The 27,163-nt window shown below is 36.1% G+C and overlaps 1 protein-coding gene across 1 annotated transcript in view; it reads right to left on the reverse strand.

Annotated features, from left to right (window-relative positions):
* The window catches only part of LOC150098485 (uncharacterized), a 43,800-nt gene that overhangs the window by 10,445 nt on the left and 6,192 nt on the right, over positions 1-27,163 (reverse strand). The window lies entirely within an intron of this gene.

The raw sequence follows: 27,163 nt of genomic DNA on the forward strand, positions 1-27,163 counted from the left end.
GGCAAACGCTCAGTTACTACTGTAAAGTTATATTAAATAAATTATAGATTTTTTTTAAAAAAATCTGAATTTATTTTCATTTTGTAGCTTCTATTTTTTTAAGAAATAACAAAGTAAACTAGATTATTAATTATAAAATCTTTAATTAATAACTACCTATATTTCTGCAATGCTATATTGACATCTTCATGGATCACAAAAAACAATGATATGTGCATGCAGGCACTCACACTAAGCAAATGAGGCTGAAGAAAGGCAACAAAAGTCGGTCCTAGAGTCCTGAACGGTGCTTCCTAATAACTGGGTTGACGATCTTTAAGAAATAACAAGATAAACTAGAATGTATGCTTCCCAAATTTGTGGCAGTCTCATGCACCAAATTTGTTGAGATTTGGAAAGGTTTTCAGAGCTGAGGCAGATTCAAGGAATAGTCCTCTGTACTTGATGCGATGTAATAAAGTGGCCTTCATCCAGCATACCCTATGGTGGATGTCCAAAGCATGGTCAGAAAGTCCTGAGTGGCTGTATTGGTGGAACCGGATGTAGTCTGTGTTTGGATATCCTGATATTTGCTGTCCTGCCAGTTTGGCCGAATTAGGACAGATAAGGGACCTGGTACACTCCAGGTCAGTCTAGGGGAAGTGGCTGATCTTTGGTGTGGGTGGACAAATGTTTTTTTTTTTTTTAAATTTTAAAATACAAATATTTTAAAATATTAAAACCAGGTAACCACAACCCCCCTTCCCTCCTTCAAAGCAAAGATTACTCTAAATTTATTATCATTCCATATACTCAGGGTACATCTGAAAAATTAACAAAAATCCTAAGGAAATATCTCACAACCGTTACAAACCACATAAGAAATTGGCATCTCTTATTCACCCCACCAAAGACCAGCCACTTCCTCTAGACCAACCTGGAGTATACCAGGTCCCTTGCAATTGTGAACTGTCCTACTACAGCCAAACAAGTAATCTGCCTCAGCTCTGAAACACTTTCCAAATCTCAACAAATTTGGTTGCAAGAGACTGCCCCAAATTCAGGAAGCATACATTCTAAGATCATCAGCCCAACAGCCAAGACAATCCAATTTAGCCCACTAGAAGGGCACTGTTTAAGACTCTAGGAATGACCTTTGTTGCCTTTCTTCAGCTTCATTTGCTTAGTGTGAGTGCCTACATGCACATATCATTGTTTTGTAATCCCTGAAGATAGCAATGTAACATTTCAGAAAGATAGTCATTAATTAAAGGTTTTATAATTAATGATCTAAACGTCATTTCCTAAAAAAATTAGAAGTTATATCTAACCAACGTATAAGCTTATCTACAAGAATTATTTTCATTTCAAATATATGTTTAAAAACAGGAATCATCAAATTCCTAACATATATCCTCAGGGCAGTGTACAGGAATCATTAAATGAAATAATATTTATTCATTTATTTTTGCATTCAATATGTTTGCTGATGCATTTGACATTGTCATTTGATGGAGTTTTAAATATTTCTTTAATCATAAATCAAATCCTGGAACAGTAAAGTAGTGTATACAGAACAGTAGAGTAGGTTAAAATTGCTAATGAAAAGTTAGTACCATTTTTCAAAATTCTCCATTTATTATTTTCATTTCAGTTTCTTTTTTATGTCAATTCCATCCAAGTATTGTGAGTGACTAAAGGTTAATAATCAAGAAATCCCAACTCTACAGACAAAACACACTATTTTTTCAAGCTACTTCAGACAATTAAAATCAAAGCAGTCTCACATCAGGTGACAAAAATAGTCTACAACCTAATGCTAAATACATGCTTATAAACCTATATACTGCTAATTTATTATTATATTTTTTTGTATTCAACACAAATTTGTCTATGCTTTACATATAATAGGATGGTGACATTGTGCTACTGAAGATTTTGAGTTACCATGTTTTTTTGGCAAGTGATTGAAAAAAGAAAAGCTAATGTACACATAGATTTCTATGGTTAAGCAGTTCTGTGGAAAGTTTTCGGTATTGAGACTACATTATAATAAAAATAAGGAGTTTGACACATAAACTTGTCGGGTTTTAATTACTTATTTTTAATAAACTCCTTATTTATATTGAGTGACTCAATGTGGTCTCAATACCGAAAACTTCTCACATAATAATGTATTTACCAAATTAAAAATATGTCCTAAACACTAATAAAAACTATTGGGGATTGCATTCATTCAGATATGAAAGGCAAAAAGATATAGTGGAAACTTATTCTGACAATAAATATTCTAAAATTGATAATCAATACCAACAACTGCACTTGATATGCTAGAAAACAATCAGGCTCTATAGGCTGCAACCTATAACACATCAGTATATGTGGAAAAGAGGGTAAGAACAAAGAAGGAATCTGCTGACATGTTTCTTGAACAGCTGAAGGTTGTAATATTTATGAAAACAGAGCAAGACAGTGTTCCAAAGAGGAGAGAGGCAGATGAACTGAAAGAGAAATCTGTTCAGTAAGTTTGAAGCTGGACAGTAAATGCATGTTGACCAGCAGCTCCTTGTGTTCTCAGTCTTGAAAGTAGAGAAATGGCCTTGGTGATTTACCTGAAGGCATTTGACCTTCAGGTACATCACTAAAGAAAACAAGCTATTTTCTGTATATTTTGTAAAATTAAGATTCATAAATCAGAGCTGAAGCACTGATGTAGTGTCAGAGAAAAAAAAAAAAAAAAAAAAAGATAAGTTTCAATATAAAGTAATGGAGTATTTGTTCTAAATTGACAAGGAGATTTGTCTGTTAGATTGTAACTGGCTATGGATACTTTACATTTTAAGGTTTCTGTTATAATTCGAGTATATTTTTAGTATATCTTATTAGTGTTTTTGTATTTGTTATGATAACAGCAACTGCCATAATTCCTTTTGCCAATAAGTTGTCACCTAGCCTGCCACTATTTGAGGACTACATTTTACACTGCATACCACAAGGTTCTATCATGTGTGTGAAATGTTTGCATTTGGTAGTTGGTTTGATAGTTAGAAATGTGGCAAGAGACCAGGGAGTGCATGTCTGCATAAAATGTAGGAAATGGGAAGAGCTTGGCAACACTGACGTCAACATAGATTTAAGTGGCTTCAGTAACCGTGTGTTGGAAACAAGTGTATGCCAGCAGAAAGAAACGAGTAGTGTGATTGAGGGTGAGGAAGATGAGCATCATGTGGAAATAAATATAGTAGATTACAGGATGGTAATGATTGGGTAGATGAATGTAGAGAAAGAGTAGGTTGCCTGGAGAGAGAAAGAGATTGGGAGACTAAAAAGGCTAAGTGATGTGAACCAAACAAGAGTAGGTTGAGGGGGAGAGTATGGGTACTAGGGGATGAGAGGGATTGAGAAGAAGGCTGGAGCTATGGTTGGAGAGATGGTAGGTAAGTGGGAATGTATGGAGAGAGAGAGAGAGATAGGAGAAAGTGAGGGATGCAAGCAAGAGATGAATGGAGCCGTGATGTATGGAGATTAATGATTTGTGGATTGCAAAATAAAATGTTAGAGGAACGATGGAGTGTGACTATGCCAATTAAGTGAGGCAAAAGAGTGGATGAGATGACTGTGATGGTTAGTACAAATGACCTGAGAGGCAGTGTGAATCGAGTAACAAGAGATTTGAAGTTTATACTTGATGTTGTATGGCAAAAGAGCCACAGCAAGTGTATGACCTAGATATGATTAGGCAGAGATAAAGAGAAGAGCATCAATAATGAATGGCATGATAGCAAAAATGTGTCTAAAGAGACCTGGATTATGGATGCTTGAATTGCATATGACAGAAGAGAACTCTATTGAAAGATGGCCTGAATTTGAATAAGAAAGAATGTAAGCAGCATCTGGAGTGTTGTTCTTGGGCAAGTGAGAATATTATTGCAGGGAAACTAGAATTGTCAGGGTGGATGGAAGCAGGAGTAGCCTCTTGTGGAGATACACTTGAGAGATGGGAGAAATGCATGATGTTATACAGAGTCAAATGGAGAGTGCAGGAATACTAACAATTCATTGATGTTTCTTTATACAAATGCTAGGAGTATCAGGAATAAAGGAGATGTATTAATGCCAGTCACAGACTCAGCCAGTCCAAAGAGTATAGGAATCAGTGAAACATGGTTGAATGAAGATGATATACTGACAGGAATAGAAATAGAAGGGTACAGCATATTTTGGCAGGATAGGAAACACAGTGGGGTGGAGTAATGATTATGAAGGAAAATGGTGCTAATGGTTTTGAGATATATGGTGGGATGTTGCTATACAGAATATAGAGTATGAGGAGCAAGAAATGCTTAGGCAGTTGAGTTTGGCAAGTGCAAAATGAGTGATCAGATTGGAGATTTTAACTACAGCCACATAAACTAGGAAGAGGAAACAGCACATAGTAGTAAGGGAACAGAATTTTTGGAATTCTTGAGGGGGAAATGCCTCAAGCAATACAGTAGAAGGAACAAGAGACTTAAAAGAATTGGATTTGGTCCTAGTATGCAAAGACCTGAATGTAATTGAAATGTCATGCCTGTTCCCAGTTGGAGAGAGTGGCTATGTGGTCTTATTGAGAAGGAAGGAATTTATGTGGAATTATAACACAGGTGATTATAATACACAGTTTTGCCATAAATACCACACAAGTATTTATCGCAAGATGTGATACGCCACAGAATTGCATGAGCCTGGTTCCATTAGTGGCACTGTGTGCAGCCAACATTTGTGTACTAACATGCAGGTTAACATATATGGGTTAACATGCAGTGGGAAGATAATGAGAACCGTGTAGCTGTAACAGCACTTCACAGGATTGCAATGCAAAGCCACCTGTTATTTTCAATATGCTAAAAACAGTCAGCATCAACAGGATACTTGCATATCAAATTAGTAACCATTATAATGATACAGAAAACATATCTGACCACCAAAGAACAAGTCAACCACCCTGTATTAGAAGGCAACAGCATGTGAGTGCTGTAAAAGGCATGCCTCTGCCATAATCATGTGAGAACAGAATAAAGTGATGTCATGTTTCAGATGAGAACAATGTCACATGGACTAACTGATGACAAAGGGGGAGGGGGAGAATTATTCTACTGGACACTTCCAACACCACAACTTATGCAGCACAGGGTGATATAAAATCAAAAGGCATTTCAGCAGTATATAAACAACACACACACTGATATCCTCTTCACAGACGAGAAGACTTTCACCACTGAAGAGTCCTTGAACTGCTAAAATGATTTAATATATGCCCCAGTGTCAGTATAGCACCCAGGTTATAGAGGTTATCACCCCACATCAGTGATGATTTGGTGGGAGGTGATGTATTATTATTATTAGTATTATTACCCAAGACCTCATGGAGTCAAAGACTCATCTGGGAGGTCCTTTTATCACACACACACATCTCGTCATACCGTGTCTTAAACACACTCAAACTCCTTACAGACACCACACTCTCAGGCAAGGCATTCCAATCATTCACAACTCTGCACGTAAAAAAACTGCCTTTCACTCCCCTACTCACACCCTCTTTATACAGTTTCCAGGGATGACCTCTGGTTCTCCCCTGATCTCCCACTATTCTCTGTAGAACTTCTCCACCATTAATCTTATAACAACCCCTTACCAACTTGTAGGTCTCTATCATATCTCCCCTCTTCCTTCTCTCCACCAGACTCTGCAAATTACATCTTCTCAATCTTTCCTCATACTCAACATTCCAGAGGTCAGAAACTACCTTAGTCAGTCGCCTTTGGACCCATGTAAACATTTTAAACTCATGTAAAACATTTTACATGAGTTGCCTCAGCTTGCACTACCTTCAAGGGTCAGTTGCTGCACTATCCAGGTATTTACTTACGCTTGGAATCGCCGAACTTTATATAGTTTCTATATTCGGCTAAGAAACAATATGGGATATAATATCCCTTAACTTAAATAGTAAAGAAATATTTATTAGCAGCAATAATGAGTCATAAACTTTGAGGGAAAAAGAAAAACAATTTGTGTGTAAAGTGGATGTCTAATGATATCAAAGGGGAAGTGCAGATGAAAAGGATGTTATGGAAAAAGTATAAGGAGAGGGGTGGAGAGCAGTTATATCAGAAATATGGCTAGGAAAGTGATAGCATGATCATCATCATCATCAACAGCTTTCTTTAGTCCACTGCTGGATGACTGCTTCTCCATGCTTCCATTTTGGCTGATCTTGTGAATCTCTCCACCATAAATGCCCATAACATCATGTTACTCATTATCCCATCTTACTGCTGGACTACCAGGTTTCTGATAACCAGTTCTTGGTGTCCATTTGTTGTCTGACATTCTCATCAGATATCTTGCCCAGATTCATTTGCTGTTTTTTATGACTAATGCAATGTTCATTACTTTTCTTTGCTTCCTTATCCAAGTATTAAATTAAAGATGCCAAGAAATTATATTCTTATTTAATCCTTTATCTGAGTATAAACAAACAATTAGCTCAGTTTTCTCAAACATATTCAAGAACTGCAGCAAATAATTTTTGCTGTAACCCTTGTTTGATGAGAATGTTTCACCAAACAATTTTGATGAGACTCTTTATTGCTATTTTTCTCTCTTTTCTATTTAAATTTATTACTACTGAATCTCTCTCATATACATGCATTAATATGTTAATATAAATATCGAGCATTTTACATAGGTCTATTGAGTTGAGGACTTTTTCATATTCTATGAAAGCAAAAGAAATTGGTATATTATATTGTTGTGTCGGAAATAACTGGCCCACTATCAGACACAACATGAGAAAATAGTATCTTAACATAAAGACATGCTGAAACTCTCAAGAGCAGAGGCAGAGAGGTAATAAATAACTTGTAATTGAAAGGTATATTAACTTAATTAATAATATTCTTGTAGTGTAATAGAATCATACCCAATCATACCCTGTTTTAGAATCATACCCAATACAGGAAAAATTATGTTAACCAATCAGCAGAAGGTATGATCACTACGCAATAGTCCATGACACAGCAGAAAACCCGAAACGTCATCCGGTAACCCCTGCAGTAACAGTTCCGTCGAGAAGGCTGCCGAGAAAAGGACATGACCTCATCATTATCTGATGAATCAAAGACGGCCAAGTGAGTGACATAGACAGAGAGTGAGGGCGCTCGCCGTTGAGATATAAGGAGCGACATGGACTTCAAACGCTCTCTTGTTTCTGCATTTAACTGTGTGCCAGTTCGAAGGCCGTGAGGGCTGAGGAAGTTTATCGCCGGTGTCCAACAACTTCCCACATTGCTGTGGGACCTGATGTGTACAGGACGTCCAACTAAACAACAGGGAACCAGCAGATAGGGCTACTGGTGAGTTTGCCACCAATATGACGATAGTGAAGGAACCACACTTCAAAAAGAACGAATAGAGATAGACAGCAGAGCGACAAGGAAATCTTGCCACGTCCAAGGAAGGACCAGATCTAAAACAAAGACCATTTTGATAAGGAAAATAGCCAGTAAGGTGCATATCTTTTACCCTATATATATATATATATATATATATCAAGTGCTGTAAAACCAGAGAAAGCAAAGAGGAGAAGAACTTTAAGCATAGCCCTGCTCGACCCAACTAGAAGATCTGTTTTTGGACTGAACGTCTCAATAGGACCTTCCTGTTGTAATTTGTAATTTTGTGTTCGAGCGAAACTGTAGCGGAACAGTTAAGAGATGATTTATTATATGAGATACAATGAGCGAAGGCACTGCTCTGAACATTAAGCCTGTGACTTGTATAAGATTTATAGCAAGGAGTTTATTTTAACAAAAATAGTAATTAATAAGATTGAGTGAACATATCATGTGTAATCTAGTTAACTTTGAATTGCCAAAGCTTGCATAACCATTGGAGTATCATTTAATCTTAACGCAAACCATGGAAATAAGATTGATTAACTGATGCTCCTGGAATATAATTGTATGGGCCAGCATATTAAGAAGTACGTGAGAGGGATTGAGTGAGCTTATTGCAGTTGCGTGAGCATTTGTGCATGAACTTATTTCTTTTATATTATTATTACATGATTTCCTGTATATGATTTTTAGTTGTATTAAAATGCATTATTTTAAATCAAAGTTTGTATGTTCTGCTGTTTGAGATGGGGGGGAGAGACATTTGATGCAAGATAAAGAGGGGAGCCGCAACTGCACACCACATGTTCCCAATGCTAAATAATACTGTCGAGATAGTTAATAGAGTAGGCTTAAGTATCAGAAACTAGTTACCGGCTGGCGCAGTCAATCTAAAATAAATAAATCTGTTGGAAGCTAACTTCTGATACAAGTAACCGTAAGGTATAAAACTAAAAATAGAGGTAAAGAAAAGAAAGAAACAATAAAAGATAGTACAACAAAACAAGAGAAGGCAAAGATGTAACAATATTCTTTTGTTCGCTTGTTTTTCATTACTTGTTTAAGGTTTGTAAATGTTCTAAAGTTGAGAAGGATTTTCTGAAACCTGCCTGTTCTTTCAGTTGATGGAAATTTAGTATATCAGTATTTTAGAAATTTAGTCTATTTGGACATCTAAAATTTTTGTAAAAAAAAAAAAGCTTATAAAGAACTGGGAGAAGGGTTATATAGGTCTATAATTCCTTATTCAGAAAGATGATTTTTCCAGTGTTCCAACTTTTAGGGGTTCCTTGTCTTCCTAAACACTCAGTCTAGTTTTATATGCAAGAGATCCCCTCCATTTTTTTTTAACATTTCTATTAAAATTCCATCAAATCCAGCCTCTCCATTTTTCATTCTTGCATGTACATGTTTTACTTTATCATTGACTGTATATTCATTATAGTTTTCAGTATCATTTTCTCTATTACTTTCCCCTTATTTGTGTATAATTCTTGATAAAATTTAGTTATATGAATCTTTAATGAAACTTGTGGCAAGATAATGTTTTATTATACACATGTATTCACAAGAATATAGTAGTTTTATTACTACAAATATATACCAGAAACTAACTGGTCATCATCAGTGCATCGGCATAATCACAAGATGAAGCTAGAACAACGAATGTTAATCCTATTTACAGAGCTGAGCCACTTGTCAGATATCACCTAGTGAGTGGTTACAATAAAATAAAATTACAATTAAGGCCCAATTTTAAAATTAAGTGATTTGAAATTAAATTAAATTAGATAATAAAATGACAGCATTATATTAAATTTAATTTTAAAAAATAATAATATATTGGGAGGGGGGGGGCACCACAGCTTGTCATATATCAAGATGAGACCCTCCCAATTCTTGGCAACAGAGAGATAGTCATTCTGATTTAAAATTGTGAAGTGTAGAGGTGCTTCAGAGCTCTCTTTAAATAACTGCTGAAACCTAGACCTACTTACCGATGTAAAAGGCAAGTATTGGATCATAGGATAGGATATCATGGTCAGTGTCTACTCCTTGTTGAGCAAGGCCAGATTTTTCAGGTTTATTGTTGTTAATAAAGACTGGTATTCTTGTAGTTGTCTCTCAACAGAACATCCAGTCAGTCCAAAGTGGTAAATTGTGAATGAAGATATTTAAGAATTGTAATACAGTACTTCGTTCACATTTAACATAATCTGTCATAACTTAAGCAACACTCGTAAATATTATTTGATGTTAATCTCTTGCTCGTAAATTATTATTCATATAATTACTGAGTTTGTTTATTATTGTTTAATTATTTAATCTAGAATATGTATTAGTACTGAAAGGACTCTGTATTAAAATGTCATTCAATTTATTTTATTTATTCCTGTGTTGATGTTGTAAGAAGCTGTGCATATATATTATAAGAATTTGTATTTGTCATATTTAAATGTATTTTATGTGAATTATGGATTATTTCTTTATTTGTTATTTCTAAAAGAGAATGTAAATATGTGGAATTCTGCTGATATGGTTTTATGTAATTCTTCTGATTGAATTTGATTGGCCAGTAAAGGAGAAACGGAGTTGCTTTTAGTTAGTGCGTGCTTAGAACGTGAATGGCTATGATATGGAGAGAAGCCTGTAGATGTAAGCTGAACTGGCTAGAACCGGATTTTGGAGGGAAGAATAAACGCAGTTAATTGGTAAACAGAAGTAAACAAAAGGGAGAAAGCTTTGGGACAGCGAAGAGACTGGTCGTGTGTAACGAAAGGCGAGTTGAGATATGTGGAAAAATCGACAAGGAAAGGACTGGGAATAAATAGGCATTAAAAACTACTTCTATGGAATTCTTATATAAGATTCACAGCAAGGTCAGACACTCACTCAAACTTCCTATCACCAGCACTGACCATATTGCACCAACATCACCTGCTGACATATATGACATTATTAAAAAATTAAAGAACAAAAAAGCTCCTGGGCCAGACAGCATTACTAATCAGGTGATTGAACTTCTGCCCCGAAAAGCAGTAGTGCACCTGACCAGTATAATAAATGCAATTTTAAGATTTCACTATTTTCCTTCCACCTGGAAACTGCCTGACGTAATTCCTATACATAAGCCAGGCAAAGACCCACACCTACCGCTAAATTATCGTCCAATCAATCTCATCTCAAATCTGGGTAAGGTTGCAGAGAAGTTCATCCTCTCACGACTCCAAACCTCAGTAAATGACCTAAACATCCTCCCTAAACAGTTTGGTTTTAGGCAACACCATAGTACTACCCAGCAAATCCACAGAATTATCGAATACATTACCACCAGCTACAACTAGCACCAGTGCACAGGCGCTGTTTTCCTAGACTTATCCAAAGCATTTGACAAAATCTGGCATTTTGGACTCCTGCACAAACTTATCTCAGCCGGTACCTCACTAAAAATGGTTCAGTTAATTCATTCATATCTTCAGAATAGATCAATGCAAGTAAAAATCAACGGTTCTACATCCTCCCAGCGCCACATCTTTGCTGGAGTGCTGTAGGGATCTCTACTGGCTCCATTGCTGTTCTCTATATACATGTCAGACATCCCGCACAATCCGATGACTTCCATTTTGGCCCTGTATGCGGACGATACGGCAATACTAACCAGATCTCTCAGACTCCATTTCATTACCAGAAAGCTTCAAGAAAACATTCTAAAGCTGGAGGGTTGGTTCTCAAAGTGGAGATTGGAAGTCAACCCCCAGAAAAGCTCAGCCGTTCCTTTCTCAAAAAGGCCAATGTCTCCTGTAGGAGATGTGTTACTATTCAATACTAAAATTCCCTGGCAGACAGAAACAAATTACCTGGGTGTAATTCTCGACAAAAAGCTATCTTTCAATCAGCACACTAAGTCTGCATGCACAAAGGCATCTAAAGCCATAGCCCAGATCTATCCGCCAATTAATAGAAATAGCAAGTTCAGCAACAGAATCAAATTGCAACTATACCAGATGACAATTCGTCCTATAATCACCTATGCCTCTCCGGCCTGGAGCCGCACCTCTAATGCTAACACTATCAAAATACAGCGAGTGCAGAACAAGTGCTTGAGAATGATTCTGAATGCCCCGTGGTATGTTAGAAACAGCCAACTCCACAGAGACACAAATATTCCTATATTTTCTCTTTTCTACAATCCTTAGCAAGTTTTTCCTAAAGAAGTCCACACATCCCAACGATTTGGTTCAGCAAGCTGCAGCATACGATCCAACGGGCATATTCAAATATACAAGACCAAAAGCTATATTAGCCTCCTTTAGTGATGCATAATCTCCATGCCCATTCAGGGCAAGCAATCTGCTCATAAATTTTACCTTCACTGTAACCACAACAGATAGCGGGGAATATGAAAAGCATCTTGCTTCACCCCTAAAGACATAAATGTCAATTGTCAAATTCTATGGAATTCTGATATTATGATAGATTCCTAATGATTAGAGGAAGAAAGCTGCAGAACTAAAGTCAATACATCGTGGAAGATAAGGAATTAGTACATGACGTAAATGTAATGTGTCAAGACTTATGTAGCTCTGTGTTTAATATTTCAGTTAACATAGTGAAGATTTCTTTGAATTGTGTTTCCTCACGATAATTAGTTAACAGGAATTGTAAAATGTGCCTAAGTGAATTCAATGTGCTGAAGTTGTAACCCAGTAAGACTTATCCTTTTTACATCCAGAAGAAAATGAAAAAAATGAAAATTAGTTCCGCCTAACATATCTTAACCCTAGCTGTGGCCTTTAACTATAAATAGTCGAAAGAATGAAGCACGAAAGTGTTTCCCCCTTGAATTGATAACTGCCTTGTGATTCAATTAAGTGTTTATAGACTAGAAGTGAATTAGAGAACCGCAACTATAAAAATATTTATTGTGAATTGTGAAACTTTGAATTGTGAGAGCTATTTTCTATTAATTGGCAGAATATAGAGAACTGAGAGTTGTTTGATACCTAATGCATTGTATTTATTCTAAGCACTAGAACTAAATTGATGTGTAGATGATGTGATTTGTCTCATAGAATAGAGACAGGTTGTAATAGAAATACTTATGTCTTGAATAATAAGATCTAAGAGATGTGGCTTTAACCTTAAAATCTAACTGAATAGCTACCTATATCTCAGAGATATTTTGGATTTGTTCAATTGCATTATCTTGTTTAGAAAGTTATACTTAGATGTACTTGTTATATAACCCTGCATTAAATGTTTTGTTTTATTGAATTCAATTTGATGTTTGCCTGATTTCCTTTCATTGCACCGCTCATAAAAATTTATCGGACCTTGCAGAAGCCTTAATTGATAATATTAACCTCGGCCTGCAGAAAAGTGAGATTACAAACGTTAGTTGATGATTGATTGATTCCTCTATATTATATAGACTAATCTGAATATAAGGTGGCACAGGATAATATAAATTTCTTTATATTCGGATCAGTATCAATCAACATCAGACAAATAAAAAACGGAATTTAAAGAAGTAAGGATAAGTTCAACTAACCATCATAATTGGATTAGTCAGCAAGATAGGATGACACAACAAAAATATGAGTGGAGGTACTTGCCAACTGCCAAATTAACAAACTGAATTCCTTACTCAACAAAGTGATCAGTTAGAATGAAGACTATCAAAAAATTGAAGACCCTTTTTGGTAAAAGTCTGCATTTTTTGTGGTCTTCCTAAAATACATGAAGTAGAAGTTCCACTCAAACCCACAGTGGACTGCATAGGCTCTCCTACCTATCATTTAGCAAAATGCCTAGGCTCATCTTTTAGGCTCCAGTACTAGCCACACACAAGCCTCCATGAAGAATTCAGATTTTTTTTTTTTTTGATAAAAACAAAAAACTTAACCTTTCGGCTTACAGACCTCATGATTAGCTTTGATATCAAGCCCTTAGTGGCATACCTCTGGCTGACACTCCAACTGTTATCAGATGAGTTTCCTCCAAACAGTTGAACTGTTTGACTTTGTCATGCACCAAATCTATTTCATCTGCGGAAAACAATTCTGAAAACAGATTGAAGAAACTGCCATGGAAAGCCCTTTATCACCTGCACTTGCTAATTTCTACTTAGAGAATCTTGAAGAATCTCTATTCTTTTCAATACAACTGCAACTTTCCTTTTGGGTTCGATATGTATGTGTGTTTGCCATCTAACCAGCTCAGAAGAATCTTTACTTACCTTTTTAAACCAAAATTGACAGCCTATGCCAACGCAGCAACTTCACTATGGGGGGGAAAAAAAAAAAGGATGGACAATTAGCCTTCCTGGATGACCTTTTTCCATACCCCTTCTGAAATACTTGCTACTTCTATTCACCATAAACTTACTACCTATAGCAAGATTCATCACATCATCCATCTCAAAAAATAAGCATCTTCAAACGTTTGTTCAACAGAGCATGGGTTTTCTGCTCCAATTCCCAAGCTTCCCAACACGAACTGAGCACCATCCAATACATCTTACTACAGAATGGTTTCACCTCAAGGAAATTTAAATGCATCTTGGACTCTTACAAGCCTGTACATAATCTTACAGACCTGTACACTGAGTCCCTAGCCTATCACAGGTATATCACAGGTATCTGTGAGACAACTGCTTAGATCCTGAGAGGCTAATTTTGTTCCTAAATTTTTCCCTATCAACAAAATCTCTTCTTGGTCACCATCCACAAAAGATAAACAGCCCCCCCCCCCCTCTCTCTCTGTTATTTACCAAGTTCAGTGTGAGTATCTTCACTCATACTTTGCTCAAACAGGATGTTCTGTTAAAAAATGACTAGAAGAACGCCTGTGGTGTTAATTATCCTGACATTTACTTGTGAGGTCACAGCATTAGCATGTGTTGCTGATAGCAGTTGCTACTTAAATATGTGCTTGTTGCACATACATATTCAAATAATTTCCTTGTATTGCAGTTTTATCATTCACAAAAATATAATTCTTTAATGATTTTTAGCAAATGCAACTATGACTATTATAAAGAGAGTAAATTACTAAGGCAAGACCTACTCTTCACAAAACTGTGCTGCCCCAATAGATTATCCAATCCCTGTCCTACCCATTCCTGAATTCTGTCTTCCAACAACTTTTCAAATACCTCAATCCCCGACCCACCCAGAAATAATGATTGGTCTATAATTTGTTAGCTCTGTTTTGAAACCATCTTTCATCACGTGCTGAGATTTAAACAGCATGGTCAAAGGAGCTACCACTTCCTCTTGCATATTCTCATAATACATGGATATCCCATCTAATCGTATTTCCATATTTGCATGTCCTAAGCACCTGCAATTAATCTAACTCTATTCTGACATCACTCAATGTCACATTTAGCACTGCAGTGTTCCCTAGATGGTATACATCCTTGCAAAGGGATCAGTAACCCAATTATTTCTATTACCTCACTACCATCAGCATTTGTTCAAGTTATTCATTCATAATTGTTCTTTCTTTCACTCACCAGACAGCAAAAGAACTATTCGGAATTTTCTTCAGCCTGATTCTTCAGCCTAGGCTAATTCCTTTTCTCTTTCATACCATAGCTGTCACTCTTCCTGGCTATGCTTTGTATACTGTTCAGGAGCTTGCCGATTACATTACTCGTTATATATCCTCTTCAATGTTTTCTCTTCAAGCAGTTCCTGCTAAATGATGCTACTCATCCCAACTAACACCTACCTGATTTTTCTTCCTAATCCTGGGTCTTCAAGACTGACAGCATTTTCTTTAAACATCCCTTGCCATCTCCCAAAGAATGTTATCATCACCCTCCACATACAGATTCTTATGCAATGGTACTGCTCCAGCTGACTCCTCAGTTTATTATAGTCAGCTATCTAATTCCATATGCCCTTCTTAACTAGAAATTCTGCATGTCTGAACAGCTCCCAAGTCAAGATTGCATGATCACTATCCACAGCTGGAGGTAATGAACTACCTTGGTTAACAAGTTGTCTGATGCTATCACCAGATACAACACTGTCACAAATCCTGAATCCCTCTACAGCATGCTGTCTCACATAATTATCTCTATCTCTTAGCAGCTGTATGTGACTGTTGCCTCTTTCCAGTCTATGTTTCTGTAGCTGAACTGCCCCATAATAATTACTCACCCTGCATGCATTGTGCTAATTTGTTGATGCATGTGGTTCATATCATCTCTTGTACTGCTGGCCTATAGCAACAATCCACCTATATTTCACCCTATTGGTCTACCTAACACCAGATAACCTGAAATACAATGCCTTCTGCATGCTTCTCCAGATGAAATCCTACTCTTTTTTTTGGCTTCAGTTCTGCTAATATTATCAAAATCCCCTCCCCATCCTGTTCCTACTGACCATACTAACCAGTATTAAATTCTTCAATTCCAATATCAGGTTTAATGCCACTTCCCTTTACAATGTAATCCATAATAAAGATGATACATAGCAGTGCAGTTCTCTTACATGTGATTTTACACCAAACTATTAAACTTGCCAAGAAATTATATTCTTGTTTAATTATTTATCCAAGTACAAGAAAAAAATTTTTTATACATCACGTATCTTCATGACTAGACCCAGAAGAGATACCAATGTTGAATGAATGCAGCATAGCATTTGCATTCAGGGATGCTAAGGCAATTGATGTGAAATCATCAGCCTCTATAAAAAAAGTAGCCTAGTTGTGAAACTTCTTGTGCAAACTTTGTCTGTTTGCTTACACTTAGAAACAAGAATAGAATTTCTTGTTTAACAATGTTAAACAAGTTTAATTTGTAACAAAGTGAAAAATCTTTTCACATCAAACCATCTGTGTGCTTTAATTCTAACTAATGTCCTACTATAGTCAAATGGCCAATATCAGAATCTGGTTCTACCATTAAGCCACTCTGAACTTGAGGACCATGCATTCAACACCCACCATAGAATATGCTGGAAAGCCGATATATATATATATATATTGCCTAATCCTGGAGTCTGCCTCAGCCCTGAGAAACTTTCCAAACCTTAACAAATATGAGTGCATGAAACTGCTCCAAAAATGATTATAAAAAAGTGCTTCTGAGCCCCTTTTTTTTTATAATCATTTTTGGTGATAGGCTTTCCCTATTTGTCTCCATCTTTCTCTGTTGAAGGTTCTCTCTCTCTTTTGTCATCCAGGCATTCATATTCCTTCATATGGGTGCCACTGAATGAATGTCTTTATCCATCTATCACTTTTCATCCATGCAATATGTCCTACCCATCTCCATTTTAATTTTAAAATCTCTTCTCCTATATATCCAACAATTTTGCTTCTTTATTTTTATATCTTCATTCCTTATTTTTTATTTTTTTTTCCAGTTTTCATCAGTTTTCCTCATTCTGTCTCCAGATTATGGTTATTGGCCATGTCTGATCGATATGTCATAACTGGGATGATGCAATGGTTGAAAAGTTTGGCTCTACAAGGTTCTGAAAAGTTCTTGGCCTAACAATGAAAAAACAAATTTATAATTTCAAAATTATTTTTATTTTTCAGCATAATCTCCCTTAAGATTAATACATTTATTCCAGCGATGCTCCAGTGCCATTATCCTGCCCATGTAGTAGTTCTCAGTAAGATCTGCAAAATATCCCTCTACAGCTGCAATCATTTCCAGACAAAAAATACTAGTTGTGGTGGAGGTAGATGGCATTGATTCGTAGTAGAGGTTCGGTGTAGTGGTTGAAACAGTTGTAGGTGTCCTCCCGCAATGAGTCTTCGGACTCCTTGGAGGTGTCAGGAATAATAATAATGATGATTTGAAGAAAAAAGCTGACCAGCAAAGAAAAGTTGTAGTTTTGGGAAGAGACAGAAGTCAGAAGGAGCCAAATTTGGGGAAAAGGGTGGATGTTTCAACAATTCATAGTGCAGATCCCTTAATTTTCCCATTGCCAAAACACCTTTTGTGGGCAGGTGCATTGTCCTGATGGAAGATGATTTTTTTCTTCTGCGAAACGGGACTTTTCTCACAAATTTTTTCGTCTAGTCTGGTTAAAAGATTGAAATAATATTCCATGACCTTTCATGCTGATGGAACAGACTGTCTTCTTTGGAACTTCTTTGGTAGGCCATGTTTAAACTCAGCAGCCTATTTCTTAATTGTAGAAAATGAAGGAGAAGAGCACCCATAAACTTTTATGAACTTCGAATGAATTTCTTTTGGCATTAAACCTTGTTTTACAAAGAATTTTATAACCGCACGATACTCAATTTTATCCATTTCAAGGGATACAGACAACACTTTTGCTTCAGACAGCTGTATAAGCAAGTTACTTGATAGAATGACTTGCAATTTCACATGGATGTTTATGACAGATGTACCAACTTAGAAAAAAATAAATAAATCTCGCCGATAGCGTTGCCATCTATGGTCGAGAATTTTTCAGACCACTCTCGTATTTTCTGACTTTATTTTACTGCACAGGAAATTGTCAAATCCAGTTTAATCTTTTGAATTATGTAATATAACCAATGTAAAACTGTTATACCTCCAAATGTGAGTAGTTTAAGTCATTATCTTCTCCAGCTGCCTTTTCACATTTCAAGTTTCTGAGGGGTTTTTTTTTTCCTACCTCAAGTATTGATACCTTCGTAATGCATTCCGTTGAATATTTTCTACCACTGTTCTATTTAACAATCTTTCAGATAATTGCTCCAGACAACAAGGCTATGTTTATCCTCAGTTTTTGTCACTTTTTTGTTTCAGATTTCTTTTACAGTACTCCATCTTTTTCTGTTTTTTCAATAGTACCCAGAAAATTTTATTGCCTTCCTACTATTCATCTTCTATGTTCTTATCAATATCTTCCGACGACTTTTGTTTAGTTAGTTTTACATATAACTAAACTTTCTTAATATTTCTCCATATTCTCTCACATGCTGACTTACCTGTATGAACTTTGTGTATGGTTACTTTTATGGTTTTTGTTTTCAAGCATTTTCATTCTTTTTTTTTCAATAACATCGGAATGTTTGAGTCTATATAGTTTACCTACAAAAAGCTGTTTGACCTTGATTATTTTTAAAACTTTTGTATCTATTTTTCTTTTTAATATGATATTCATTTTTATCCTGCTCAAAACTAAATGATGATTACTTTCCTGTATATTCTTGTATCTTGAACCAGTGAAAAGATATCACAATTAACATAGTTAATGAAGCTTTTCTTATTTCTTGTCTTTTCTCCATGTGAATTCTACACATCCTTATATTGAAATACAGAATTAGTAATGACTTAACAGAAACCAGCAGGTGCTTACTTTTATTAGCTTTGCTCTTTTCTCCAAATTTTTCCAAAACATTTCTGTATATACCTGGTATTAGTTTTTTAATAGGCTGTTAATATCCTCCAACAAATACCAGCTTTTCCTTTGTCAGCCATCTTCTCTAATGATTTGAAAAATTCCTTCATAGAACCTTCTAAAAGACTAAAGCCATATGTAATATCAATTTAATATCCCATTTTTATGTTTGCCCATATCGCTCTACTCAAAACTGATCTGAATTTCGAGTAGTCAACTTGAATTTGTCTACTGTTAGTACCTGCAAAATGTTTTTGTAACAACGTGATAAATGAATTCAAAATGAAATAGAAAAGATATTGAGACACTAGCAAGTTAGTTTTTAGAAAAGGTACAGTTTTTAGAAAAAACTGTACATCACATTTTTAGTTTAAGAAATAAAATTTAAACAGACGTATAATACTTAGAACTTCCTTATAACTAAATTTTATGGATTTTGCTACACTTAGAGTATCAATGAGACATCATGGATAGTTATTAAAGCTAAGGAATTCCTGATAAATATATGAAAATAATAAAGAAATGTATGAAGAAAGTAAAAGTTGGGTTACATCATGGCTAGGAAATCTAGATCATGCAAATTATTATTATCATCCCCAAAGCCCCGTGGAGTCGAAGGCTCATCTAGGAGGTCCCTTTGTCATACACACAGCTCATCATGCCTTGCCTTAAACACAATTAAATTCTCTACAGATGCTACACTCTCACGGATTAGGGTTGTATGGGTATCGAGCAGATAGTACCTCTCCATTTGGACAGTCGCACGCAGGATTTAATCTTGGGGGGTGGGAGGCCGAGTTGAACAGATAAAAATATTTTAATTTTATTTTTAATTAACTTTAATTATCTTTAAATTTCAATCATTCAATAAAATTCATTAGGTAATTATAAAAATTTATTTAAAGAATAAAATCCAGTTTTCTTTTCACAAAGCTCTTGAATTATTTCAGTCGTGGTTACATTAATCTCTCTCTGTGTGTGTATATATATAGCAAAGCCAGTCCGTTCAATCGTGATTGTGTAATGGTAGATCTTAAATAGGTTTTTAAAAGGCGCAAGTTAGAAAATGGCCTTTCACTGACGCATGTTGTTACCAGAAGCGTTGCAAATATTTTTAATAAGTTATAGATGTTAGGATATATCATTTTGTCACGCTCACTTTGAAACTGCAATGACGGCATTTTTGCATGGTGCTATTGCAAACGGTTTTTCAAATTTCTTATACCACAACTTGAATTCGGCATTCAAAATTGCCGGATTTGTATAAGACAAATCACCGGCACAAAATTAACACAACTGATGAAAATTTTCTGTTGCACTTCTTGTTGGAGCATGTTTTCCATTTGGTAGAAGAGAGAAAAATATATTTCAAAATGTTGCAGTATCGAGTGAAACATTCATGAAGTGAAACGTCCATGCATATATTACATTTTTTGCCTCTTACCGTTTGGTTCTGAAGACGATGCGGGCTGTTCGGTAAAATATGAAATACTGTCCTTTTTTTTGAGTGTTTCTGCTTCTTCTGATTGTTCGCGGGAATTTTTATTTTATTTTTTATCAGCCACTTATCCATCTCGGGGTTAAATTTTTTAACGTAGAATAGATCAAATAATATAATATCACCAATTAACGCTACTGGCACACCACAGACTGATAACATGAAATTAGTGAATGTTACCTGAATAAAGGAATCCCCAGACCAGGAAATTTTTCTCTTTTGTGACTTTTCTCCCTTTACGGTAATTAAGCCTAACGCGAAACAGACAGCAAAGGCAGGGTTATTAAAAGGTGCATATGATTGGTGCGGTATTAACAAACGATCACGCACCCGAAAGATAAAAGCATAGCTGACAATTGAGTTGAAATGTTAACTCTCTTCAACCAAATTCCATATGTGAAACTGCCATAATATTCATTATATATATATATATTACTTAGTTTTAACACGTTCGGTTGAATTTTATCGCCGCCTTGGGAAATCGAACTCACACACATTTAATTAATAACAATAGTTTTTAGTTAGATACTGTGTTTGCCCATGCAACATATGGTTTTGTTTCAGTCTATACAGCATAGTTTCTGTATGAGGGGACATGTGATTCATTTTGTCTCTAATTGCACTATTTGTTAAGAAATATATCACACAGACTCCTCATACCTTATTCACTGGCATAATAAAAGTACTTGTTTTTTTTGCCTCTGCAGTATAGTGGCTGTTAGGGAGGGGGGGGGGGGTTGTTTACCACTGCAAGAGAGTTACTATCTCCCCACATGAACTTGTTTAAGCTTTTTTTCATGTGTGAAGTATATGCGAAACTTTTATTGGTAACAGAAAACTAGCTCGGATGACAGTGATAATATAAAACGAGTTTTGATATGTATATAAAGTCAATATCAACAGTCCCTGATTATGAACGCATGATGAAAGGGACAGGAAGATTTGGAGCTTCCCTGGAGAGCATTCGAAGTAACAATTAACCACTGCTTTGAAATGAAACATTCATTAAGCGCCGAAATATGCAGGAAGCAAAGTTTGTGAACCAACCCCAATGTGTGAATTTTTCCATTAAAATATAAAAAAAAACAAAAAAAATTAATAAATAATAAAAGTTAAACACGTTTCTTTTAAAATAAAAAAATCTACTTAGTCTTAAAACATTTTAAATTTGTTTTCATTATTTCACAGCCCTCCTCAGCAAAACCTACGGCCCCCAAGGGGGCCACGGCCCACAGTTTGGGAAGCGCTGCTTTACAGCAGGCATGGGCAACCTTTCCTAGCTCGGGGGCCAAATTATCATTCTGTCTCCGAGTCAAGAGCAGGACCAAATTATTAAATAAAATAAATTAACATTAAATGAATTAAAACAAGTTGCTACTTCATATTTCATTTATTTATAATATAATGCTTTGGTATAAAGCTCTACATAAATTTTATAATATAATGAACGACATAATTTAATGTGAAGATTGGCCTTGTACTTCAACTACGAGACTATCAATATTGATGTTAATATTACTTAAGGATAATCGCATAGAATTTTCGAGATTTTTTTTGTCCGTTATTCTTGTCCGAATTTTTGATTTATTGTATTTCATCCTCGAAAAAAACTGTTCACACATATATATTTGCTGTCGAAGAGGCAAATGATTTTTCTTGAAAAGGCGTGTAAATTTGTATATTTTTCTTCCACCAAATAAAATTTATAAAAATCCGTCAAAGCAATGTTGTTAAATTGTGATTTTAGCACTAAATCCACCTGAAGCTCAATAAGTTCCATCTGTAAGTTTTCTGGCACATTCGTTACATCAGCATCCATCAGACGAGCAAATATAGTGAATGTGGAGTCTTTGTTTTTGAAGTCGGCAAACCTTGTATCAAATTGCTCTATTAGTGCCTTCAGTTCATCTCCATAACGGTGATTAAGTGCACGTGACTTAATAAAGCTAATACTGGCTACTGCAACTTCCATAACATTTGTGAATTTAATCAATTTTGCACACAGATTTTGTTGGTGGATAACGCATTGAAAATTTGTTAAATTTTCCAGATGGATCTGTAGTTCTATTGCTCTTTCATTAACTATTCCAATAAGTCCCTTCTGTGGACCAACCATTGCAGGGGCTCCATCAGTGCATATGCCAGATAGTGAACTCTATTTAAGCCCAAATCTCTCGAAGACTGTGTTGACTGTTTCAAATATATCTTCACCGGTAGTTGTTCCTTTTAACGGCTGAAGCACCAATAATTCTTCTGTGATGTTGAAATCCACATCACTTCCTCAAATAAATGTTGCTAGTTGTGCTGTATCGGAGGCATCGGTGCTGTCATCCAAAGCAATTGAAAATGCTTCCAATCTAGCAATCTTCTCTTTTAAACTTTTTTTAATATCATCAGCCATAATTTCTGTCCGTCAGACAACAGTACGTCTCGACAAATGAATATTCTTGAAGTCTTTTTTCTTTTCAGGACATATTATACTTGCAACATCCAACAGAATGTTTTATCAAAGAATTTATCAAAGAATGTTTGATAAATTCTCCTTCATCAAATGATTTAGAATGCTTAGCGATTTTTTTGCTTACCACAAAGCTGGCTTTGACAATGCTGTGGTGCTGCGTTCTTTGCTTGTTGAACATTTGCTGCTGGGAATCCAAGTTCTTCTTCAACTTCTGTATTTCATCTTTTCATAGTTGTCCATCAATTTTTGGGTGATCCGCATGTCTCGAAGTAAAGTGTCTCTTCAAGTTGTATTCTTTGTTGACAGATACGGATTCGTTGCACAGCAAACATACTGGTAAACCTTTATTCAGAATAAAATAATAATCCTCTGTCTAGTTGTCTTGAAATTGAAGATTCTCTGCATCTACTTTTCTTTTTTTTGCAATAACCACTGACATTGTCCCAAATTTATAAGTGATATTCAGAACTGTCAAACAAAACTGTCTTCTACACCACAAGCACTGAACAGAACACAACATCAACGTAGGCATTGAACAAAGCACAACACCAACGCAAGTACCGTACTGACACGTAACACGTTCACACACGCCACTAGTCAAAGTGAGAAAGAGACCTTGGTTGGAGAAAACAGTGTGTTTTGCACAAGTCATATGACGTCAGCTGAATGCGAGTTAGTAGCACACCATGAATCAGACAAACTTTGCTGAAATAGATTAGGGTCGGATTAGGCCGCGGGTTGTCCATATGTGCTTTAGAGACTTAAATAATAAAAACAACTCCCAGGATATTACTATTCCAGCCACTGAAATGGAAGAGGAAACAAATATCTCTACCAAAGAAATAATAGCACACAGCATAGAAAAACTAAAAACTAGGAAAGCATCTGGTATTGATCAAATCAAATACACGCAGAATTCTTAAAAGCAGGAAAGGAACAACTTTTGGAACCATTAAAAACATTATCTGACAGGATCTACAAAAATGAAGCAGTGCCTACTGATTGGACCAAATCAGTTATAACTCCTATATACAAAAAAGGAGATAAAACAGAATGCAGTAATTACAGAGGCGTTAGTCTCCTCAGTATTCCAAAGACAAATTAAATCATATATAGAACTAGCACTAGGAGAAGAACAAGCAGGTTTCAGACTAGAACAAAGCACAACTGATCAACTATTCACCTTAAGACAGCTAATAGAAAAGACACTAGAGTACAACCAAAGTTGCTACATAAATTTCATAGACTTTCGTCAGGCATTTGATTCAATCCGTAGAAGAGAACTATGGAAAACTATGGAAGAATTTGAAATTCCCAACAGAATTATAAGAATAATAAAGAATCTGTATGAGAAATCTGAAAGTGCAGTATGAACACCTTAACCAACTGGTTCCACACAGAGCGCAGAGTAAGACAGGGATGCAATCTGTCATCAGACCTGTTCAAATCTTACACTGGAAGAAGCAACCAGTAAGGCCTTAAAAAATGAAGACTCCGGAATCAAAATATATGGGAAAAATGTAACAAATTTAAAATTCGCAGAGGACATTGCATTACTTGCAAGCACAGAAAAAATCTACAGTGAATTTCTGATAAAATAAAGGAAGAATGTATAAAATTTGGATTAAATATAAATACAGACAATACAAAGATTATCCAAATAGGAAAAAGAAGTACCAATCTGAAAATTGAAACTGATAGTAAGAATCTAGAATAGGTAGAAAACTTCACCGACCTTGGAGAAGTTATTGAGTACAATGGCGAAATTACAAAAGATATAAACAGACGAATCAGTCAAGCATCCCAAACTTTTGGATGATTTAATAAAATATGGAAGTCAAGAGATATCAAACAAGTAACAAAGGTAAGAATCTATGAAACAATGATACTCCTCTTTGGAATGCTGGAATCTCAAAAGGATTGAAAAGAAAAAAAATATTATCTACTGAAATGGGTTGGCTAAAAGGATTACTTGGAGTATCTCTGCTGGATAGACTAAGAAACAATGACATAAGGAAATGACTAACACAAGAAATAACAATAACAGACAAAATCCAAGGAAGAAGACTGATGGTTTGGCCATGGGAATGGGAAATGAAAGATTACCAGCTAAAGCCCTGAATATAATGATGGATGGTAAAAGATCCAAAAGATGGCCCAGAATTAGATGGATAGACAAAATAAAGGAGGACCTGAAAACCAAATCACAATAAGCGACACCAAACTGGAGAGAACTGTTCAGATTCTCCAGGGACAGACAGAAGTGGAAAGAGTTCATTCTGCCTCATCATCCACATAGATGATGAAAGAGAGAAGAAGACTACACTCTCAAGCAAGGCATTCCAATCATTCACAACTCTTCATGCAAAAAAAAAAAAAAGAACTTGCTTCTCATTCCCTCCTTATACGGCTTCCAGGGATGACCTCTTGTTCTCCCACCATTTTATGAAAAACCTCTTCAAAATTGATCCTATGACAACAAACCCTTAACTTGTACATCTCTATCATATCACCCCCTTGTTCCTCCTATTCTCTACATCAGAGTTTCCCAAACTTTTCCTACGACGGAACACTTCACAAATCCTGAAATTCTAATGGAACCTTGGTCAGAGTATCATCGGTCTCGTATTCAATGTAAAGCTAAGTGCACACTATTGCCGAAGCAGGATGTATGGACTGCAGCGCATCCCATTGACCTTGCTTATGACCGCATTTCCTAGAATAGATATCTCCATACTTCACTCGCACTCCGAGGTGTCGACAACTGCAGGCAGCTGAGTCAAGGCCAGCATGTGCTGACCTTGACACAATCCACACGCAAAGGAGGAGAACCTGATTTTCAAACATGTTTGAACTTGTCGCAGCATTTAAAACCATTCCAGGCTCGTATTAAGTTTGATAAATTTTCACAGAACACCACTGTTCCTCGGAAGATAGTCTAGGGCAGGGTTTCCCCAAACTATGTAAATTGCATCTTCTCAACCTTTCCTCATATTCGGCATTCCAGAGATCAGAAACTATCTTGCTCAATCACCTCTGGACCCTTTCCAACATCTCTTTCCTTTTACAAAATGGAAAAAAAAAATCTCCTTACTTCTACAAGTCAGTGTCCTCCGCATCATTCCCAGAACTCGTTGTGTTGTCATCACAATTCCTCTAAATTTCAGATTCCACCATCACCAAAGGATCTCTTATTTTCTCCACTTCCAACAATATATTCCCACCAAGTGTAAAGTTTACATCCCATCTTCTTTTCCCAAATTTAAAATTGTAATGGAACAAGAATCTCCTTACTTATACAGGTCGTTGCAGCATTGAACTGGCATCCCCACTCCCGTCCCATTCACTCAATCTATTCAAGTTTTGTAAGGCCACATCTGCTCTACTCCTCATAGTTCATCCCAACTTTGCATCATCATCATCACCAAACAACTGAATACCCCATCCAAAACTTCTCAAATATCATTAACATAGAGGTTAAACAGCAATGGCCCTTCTTCTGGGTTATTGCTCCCCCATACACAACTTGCTGATACCTTTCAGGTAGCCAATCTCCAGTTCAATTCACTAGTCTAATATCCAACCCCATCTGCTCTAGTTTGACTATAAATTATCATGCAGTAATCTATCAAAGGCCTTTGCAAAATCTACGTACATTACTACTATGTATTCATTTCCTTTGTCCAATGAAGATATCATCTTATTGTAATAAGTAAGTAGATTACTAAAACATGACCTCCCTTTAGGAAATCCATGCTGTCCAAAGATAATACCACTGTTGTCAACCCAATTCTAGAACCTGGTTCTTACTAGCCTCTCCAACAGGTATCAGAGAGTTGTGTATGGTGGAGCAGTTTCAAGGAGACAAAGGGTTACAAGTGGGGTCCCACAGGGCTCAGTACTAGGACCTATATTGTTTAACCTTTATATCAATGACATTGCCAGTGGATTGCAAGGGGATATTCAGTTGTTTGTGGAGCTGGGAAGGATTATTAGTAATAGTGCAGATGTAGTAGCCCTGCATGAGGATTTGAATAAGCTAGATAGACAGGCAAATGAATGGGGGTGTCAGTTTAACAGAGCAAAATGTAAGGTCTTGAGGTTTGGGAAACATCGATGCGACATGCACATTCTATGGGAAGAGTTATACTGGAGGAAGTAGGGGGAGACAAGAGATCTGGGGTTGATGATTGATAGAAACCTGAAGTTTAGGGGACATATTGCAAAGGTGGTGAAGGTAACACAGAGGATTGCTGCAATTATGAGGACATTGACCTGCAGAGATAGGAGGGTTATCATTCCATTGTATAAGTCTCTGATCAGACCACACTTGGACTATTGTTCTCAGATTTGGTCCCCTGGATTTGAAGGGGATAAATTAACTGTGGAAAGGATACAAAGACTGATCACAAAGATG

Source organism: Typopeltis vanoorti, chromosome 15 (genome assembly GCF_054136105.1).
Source record: "Typopeltis vanoorti isolate ZY-2024b chromosome 15, IOZ_Tvanoo_1.0, whole genome shotgun sequence".
Lineage (NCBI taxonomy): Eukaryota > Metazoa > Arthropoda > Arachnida > Uropygi > Thelyphonidae > Typopeltis > Typopeltis vanoorti.